The sequence below is a fragment of the Colobus angolensis genome, unplaced genomic scaffold, assembly GCF_000951035.1.
Source record: "Colobus angolensis palliatus isolate OR3802 unplaced genomic scaffold, Cang.pa_1.0 Scaffold103, whole genome shotgun sequence".
Taxonomy (NCBI): Eukaryota; Metazoa; Chordata; class Mammalia; order Primates; family Cercopithecidae; genus Colobus; species Colobus angolensis.
Window position 1 is genome coordinate 4,863,079 of NW_012111253.1, and position 6,831 is coordinate 4,869,909.

Here is a 6,831-nt window from a genome sequence, read left to right on the forward strand (position 1 = left end):
GGGAGGCGATTCCCCCCCCAATCCCGGGCACCGCTAGACTGCGGCCAGGGCAGACGCCTTCCTCCACCCCACCCCACACCCGCCTACTTTGGTCACCTGGAGAGGACGGCTTCCCAAAGCGATGGCCGTCCAGCCAAGCCTGGGACCGCAGCGTCCGGGGAGGAACTCCCTACAGCGCCAACGGTCCTGGCCTGCCCGCGGTGCGCTCTCTCCGAAAGGTCTAACGCTCCAGGAAGGGGGCGGGGGAGAGAGCGAGGCGGGAAGGGGGGGACGGGCTGCTTTTTTTTTTCTTTTTAACTCTTCAAATGCGAGAGCTTTTTGGTGTCCCTAGCACGATTGCGAGCGCCTGGCCAGGCAGAACAATAGAAATGGAGGGGGGACGCCGGAAATGGTGCTGAAAGACCCCAATAACCCTATAAACCTCTCCTCCCCCTATTAGTTCCTATTAGCATTGAAAGATCCTAGTGACTTCAATGCAAAATTGTCTTTTTATAACTTTTTTCCTAAACACATCCCCCCTCCCCACATGAAATCACAAGGGCAAAGATCGCTTCCAAAGTTGCGACCTTCCGAGGCTCCAGGGACTCTCACCCGCTCCGCCCCTGGCACCCTGACCTGACTCAACCCCATCCCCCAACAGTTCCCCTGGTTTGCACCTAGACAATAAATTTAGTTTAATTTAGCTTCCGGTCTTTAATTTTAGCAGGTCTCCTTTTTGCATGCAAATCAATATGGCAATTACCATCTAAAAGCTCGCCCAGCCCCGGGTCAATGTAAATTGATCATTGTCCGCCTTCCACAAAATAACATCGGGAGTCTGTGGTGCATAATGAGATTATACTGGAAACTGTCTTTTAGATCACAAATTATTTTTTATGCTGTCAGGATCTCCGAGTGGACTTCCCCGCTTCTCTAATCATGGAGAGCCGAGCCCGTGGGTGCCGGCTGGGAAGACACAGCTCTGTAACAATGACGGAGTGAGGATCCCCGTTTCTGAGACCCTCGATTGTAAACACTTGGAGGTGAGATTGCGCCCCAAAAGGGAGCCTTCTACAGAAATAGCACAGAAAGGCATCGTTAATGAACTCCACCCAGCAAAAAGTCAGATATCCCTTCCTGAGGAACACGTTGAGGACAACCAGAGAAAGCCGTCGGGCAGGGCTGGAGACCAGTGGACGCCCCCGGCCAAGTGCGCGCGACAAACGCGGCTGGGCTACCACCCGGGCGGCCGCGGGGAGACCATTTACTCCCGCCCCGGCGGCTTCTCCTGGTTCCACCACCTAGGCCTCAGCAGCGCGTCAGGTTTTGCAAACAGAGGGAATCCCGTCGGCCATAAACACTGGCAAAGAAGCCGGGACGGGCCAGGGCCGGCCCAGGCCTCCCCACCCAGCTCTGGGCGAGGCCCCCCACCGGGCCCGATCCAGAAGATGGACTGGGGCACGGAGGCAATAAGAAGGCTCTCTCTTGACCCGCTGCACTGCTTTCTCCCACCCATCGGCGCCCCCCGGGGCACGAGTGTGACCTCGGGGCCTAACAAAGGGCCTTGTGAGCTCCTTTCGGCCTCGGGCCGGAGGGAGAGGGGTGGGGCGGGGCGGCCGAGATGGACCCACGAAGTTCTCCGCCCTGCCGCGCCTCTCCGGGTCCGCCGGGCCCGGTGCCCTCGAGAAAACCACCGGGGTGGCATTGCCAGAGCTGCCCGCTGCTCCGGAGGACCGTTCTACGGGCTCCGAGCCTCCCGCCCAGCGCGGCCCGACCCTGCCCCACTCGGCCTGGCGCGGGCCCCACCCAAGTGCGGTCTTCCCAATAAAAGCTGGAATTCCCGGCTGGTCTTAGACAAAGAGGGACGGCAGCAAATCGACGCCGCGGGCAAGCCATACAAGCCATACCCTAGCCGGAGTTTACATGCGCATCTGGGGTCACCGAGGCGCCTGATAATCCACCCAACACAGGCTGTCCCCGCCACGGTCTCCTCCAGAAAAACAAAATATAAAAAAGAAAGCATACCTCCCTTTTATTCCTCCCAGAGGCCGCACTTCTTCCTGTTCTCCTTCCCAGCCCACTGGGGCCCTGCTCCACCTTAGCAAATTGGACCCCAGCAGTGCAGCAGCCATTCCTCCTGACCACAAAGTGGAAAGCTACCCCTCTTGTGGCTACACGATCCAGCCACTCAAGGTCAGGAACTCAAAATCTCTTCAGAAAGGCTCCTACCTGCTCATCACCAACCCGCTGCCCACTCCACCTCACCCCTAGAAGAGAAAGAAACTATAACCAGAGGTAATCCTAGTTCACTGCACACCATCCATCCTTTAGGCTGCTAGCTTGGCCATCAGTTTCCTTCAAGCCAAAGACACATGATTTCCCTGTGAATAAGTGTGTGAATGTGGTTGTGTGGCCCACTCTTCCATACCCAAGTCGGTCTCACTCACTCGGCAGGAAAGTCTTCGTGAGGCATTGAGGAGTGTTTGTCATTCAGCCTGTGTATCTAAGCATGGATGTATGCATATGAATGCTTTTTGTGTTTCCAAGTGACCCTCTTCACACCTTTAAATGGGCTATTGTCTCTGGAACGCACTTACAGAAATTCTGCCCCAGTTTCCAGCTCAACAAAGTCTGGGATTTTTCTCTCAGAATATCGCTATACATCTCTGTATTTGCATACCCATGTTTACATTCCCCTTGGCCAGTTCTTTATCTCTTATGTATCTCTTGTTCCATTAGGGCATCAGAGCCCAAGTGTCTTGATTTGTCTCAGCACATGTCATTCAGGAGCACATCTTAATCTGAGCATTCCTACTACTTCCATTCTTCTTGCTTTGCCTGTAACGTGGCTCTTTCCCAGGCCAGACCAATATGGGTTTGCAGTTTAACTGTAAACAGAGGATCCCTTAAGACCACAAACTCTTAAAGGAAGAGGAGGGAGGAGAAGACTGGAATGTTAGTAATAAGTTATTTACGTATAGGGTAACCCATCCGCCCATTTCGAGCTCTAGAAAGAACTAGATAAATGTCTGCAGAGGTGTATTAAAATTTTAGGCCAATTTAATATTAGCCCCTAATATATATACACAAATGATGGGATCTCATAACACATCAGTGTCCAACTCCTCTTTGAAGGCTGTCTCCTTGCACACATCTAACTCCCCACAAGTTCATGGTTAAAAGTGTGTCTATTTATATAGAGACAACTCAAAGACCACTTTGCTCTCTTCAGTGCATACCTGTACATGCTAGCGGGGCATTTCAGGCTTCGGTCCTTGGTCTGCAGCAGTCATGGTCAGAGGCCCCACCCGACTATAGCTATGTGCAGACCTTCCCGTCCTTGAACACCCGCATGAATTCTCTTTGGGAACACTGAGTCTACATCTGTCTTCCAAACTCAGTTTTTAAAGTTAGGGTGTTCATTGTGTGTGTTCACAGCTCGCCGACTGAGAACTACCTGGTCAATCTAGATCATCTAGCAGCTGCGTTTGGTTTGTGGAAGAATCGAGCCCGATGCACCAGGATGTGACCGTGCACACATAAGAGAAAGGAAAACCCTAGGCCCAGACTCACAGCTCCTCCCCAGTGCGACCTACTCTGCCTCCAGGAATTTCCACTAGGCTCTTTGCCCCCCCTTTCCCTATTACACTACCCCACCACGGCCTTCAAAGGGTTAAGAGAAACCCCCACGGCCTTCCCTCCACCCAGCTCGCTGGGCCCCGAGGCTAGCTCGCTCACTCGCAGCTCACGGAGTCTGCTGCCGTCTCTGCGCCCCCCTCTAGTCCTTCAGCCGGGAGGGAGCCTGCATGCCTGTCTAGACCGATCTATCACCGGCACACCAACAACACCCGCGAGAGCGCGGAGACCCTGCCCAGGTCCCCCGGCCCGCACGGTTCACGGCGGACAGAACCCGGGGAGCGTGACGGCGCCTGCGGAGTGGGGGTAGGGGGCCCACAGGGGCTGGCCGCTCCGAGCGCTCCACGGGTCCTCCCCACCCCGGGCCCCCGCTCTCCCACCAGCCCGGCTGCCGGGGCACAGTCACAGCTCCGCGCGCTGGGCAGTCCTATTTTTATCTTGTCTAATCCCAAACTGGGCGGGGAGCACAGGCGTCGTGCTTAGAGAACAAGAGATAGGCGAGGGAGGCGGGGAGGAGCAGCCAGGCAGCGACGCGAGCGGGAGCGAGTTAAAGACACAGTGGAGGCGACCGCGGGCAGGAAGAAAGAGCGGGCTGCGCGGGCCTCGAGGCGCCGCACGCAACGCGCCGCCCCGCGAAGTTACACTCGCTTACCCGCCGTCCCTCGCTACCGGCCCCTCCCCACTTCCCAGCGGCGCTCCCTGCAGCCTGGACCGCGGGGCCCCGGCCTGTGTGGGAGGCGGAGGCCAGGACGGCCCTGCAAAGGGCTGGAGAGAATCGCTAATGAGCTGTGCAGCCCATTGATCCGGAGAACACTTCCTAATTAACTCTCAGTCACCTACTGGTGACAGCGCCTCAAAGGACAGCGCTGGGGCCAGTCGAGCCCCAGCCGCGACTTGCCGGCCGGGCGCCTGCTGCCCGAAACCCGCGCGCTCCCCTAAACACCCCAAGGCAATTGGTGTGCGTGGCGGTGTATACCCTCACACTGAAGGCCAGCCTCGGATTAAACCTGGATGGCATGTTAATCATCGCCTTCTCCCCAGCCCCCTCCGCTCTACGCGCTGAAACCGTGCCCAAAATAAACACCAAAACCAACACTGCAAAACCCAGACCAGATAACAGGTCGAGGGTGGAGTGGGAAAGGGTCGAGGAACGAGCGTATTCCCTAAGTGTCCACGTACAGGAGTCTTTGAGGCTGACAATTAAAATGCCTTCCACGCAAGCAATTCTGTTGGCAAAACCGAACCCAACACTTCGTAAGGATTGATTTCGGCCCGCGGTGTCCGTTTCCAGTGCCACAGGAAGTGTCAGATGGCTAGAAATACCCAAGTCTGTCTGCACTCACCACCCACCACCTTCTGGGGTGGGCCATTTCCTCCTAGTCTTTACTCCCAGGCCATTTTAAGGATCTTTCTCCAAGAGGCTACCCCTAGAACCAAATACCACACTACCCCTCCCCTAGCCTCTTCTCAAAACGAAAAAAGGGGAGGAAAACACAGCTAAAACCCCGAGCTGTCTAGTCTAGACGCAGCGAGGCTGTGCGAATACCTATTTGAAGCGCGTTGGCTTCTTTTTAAGGTTTGTTTCTAAATACACATAACCCTCCTCCTTCCTTCTTCGCTCTTCCATTCCCCCCACCCCCACCCTCCAGACGCTGGCGGCGCGCGCCCTGGCGCGCGGGCACTCACAGCCTCTAGCTGGAGATCGTGGACTTTCTGGAAAAGATTCATTAACAGCAAATTACGTCTCGCCCGGCCACGGCCTACACGCTGCCAGACTCGTCCGTCTCCGGGACCCCGGGACATGCCCACTCGAGCGTGCGAGAGACGGGAAGCCCGCCGGGACCACGCGTGACTTCGGCCGCCCTACTCCACACACGGCGCCCCAAAGCTTGCTCCGTAAACAGCAGGCGCTCGTCACCGCCGCCACGAGCCCCCGAGTTGGCGGAGGCTCTGCAGCGCAGCCGCCCGCCGGCTCCGAGCGCGGGCCCCGCGGCGCCTCGCCCTCCCCGCCTTGGCCGAGTATCGTGCCCCTGTGCGCAAGTTCCTCTTCGCCTGGAGCCTCCGTGCCACACGCCCCCCGAGTGGGACCAACTTCCTCCGGCCGCAGACTTTCACACGCCCATCAGGGTTACCCACCAGACTCCCCATCGCCCAGCGGAGGGCCCAGGTCTCGCCCGCCCCCGGCCTCCCTCCGCGCCGCCGCCCCCGCGCAAACACATTCTACACCCACGCCTGGGGGGCTCATAACTTAAAACCTACCCTGAACAACGCAGAGGGAGAGGAGCGGGGAGGGGGTTTGCAGATTATAATCTTAAAAGAACATTTACAAAACAAAGCGTCTGACCTGGCTGGCGGCCGGGCCAAGTCGGAACCCCACGCTCTGCTCGATTTCTTAGTTTTTTTTTTTTTTTTTAATCCACGTGATTTGCGCTTTGGGGCAAGCCAAGAAAAAGCGGGACTCCCCTCCCGAGTTGCGCGGCAGCGGCGGCAGGTCGAGCTCGGCTCGGCCCGAGGCACTCGCCACACACCCTCGCGCACGCACACGCCGACGTTCCACTTGGAGGAAGGACCGGCCCCCGGAGAGGCGAGACGAGGCGGCGGCGGCTGGGGGTTTTTACAGTTCTTTCCCGAGTCGAAAAAGAAAGCAGACGACAACCCGCCGCCCTCCCCTTCCTGCTCGCGAGCTAACGCCGAACCCAGCTTCCCAGCTTCCAGCCCACCTCCCCCCCCCACTCCGCCCGACTCGCGGCGCTCAGCGGCGACCGCGCTCCCGCGCACAGACAGGCTGCAAACTTCCACTCCGCGAACTCCCTGCTCTCCTCCTGGCCCCCCGGGAGGCGCCAGGCCCCCAGCCGCGCCCCCTCCCTCCCTGGTGCCCACGCGGGACCGCTTAGGTTGGCTGCATTTTTAATAACTTACAGCTATGAAATAAAAACGAAAGCGAGCGAGGAAGCCAAAGGGAAGTGCGAGGCAAAAGCTTCGCGGGGTATGCTGCGGGCGGGGGCCCCGGGGGAGGGAGCCGACTGCAGCCCTCAGCGCGCCCGCCCACCGGTCCGCGGCCTCCCGGGGGAAAGGTGTTCCGGGCACTGACCTGAAATCCCCAGTTGGGGAGTAGGCAGGGAGCCTGCGATCCGGCGCTTTGAAGTTTTCCCCCGAGCGGACTCGAGGCGGCGAGGAGGAGCGGGGGGCGGTTGGGTGGGTGGAGAGAGATATGAG

At 58.1% G+C, this 6,831-nt stretch overlaps 1 protein-coding gene across 5 annotated transcripts in view; it reads right to left on the reverse strand.

Moving 5' to 3' along the window:
* BCOR (BCL6 corepressor) overlaps positions 1 to 6,831 on the reverse strand; it is a 134,618-nt gene that overhangs the window by 41,517 nt on the left and 86,270 nt on the right. For 3 of the 5 annotated variants that reach the window (XM_011942170.1, XM_011942179.1, XM_011942163.1), the window contains exon 1: positions 6,707 to 6,831. The exons of the other annotated variants lie outside the window; for them this stretch is intronic. The gene's annotated coding sequence lies outside the window, so the exon portion shown is untranslated. The remainder of the gene's footprint in view (positions 1 to 6,706) is intronic. 5 annotated transcript variants of the gene reach the window in all.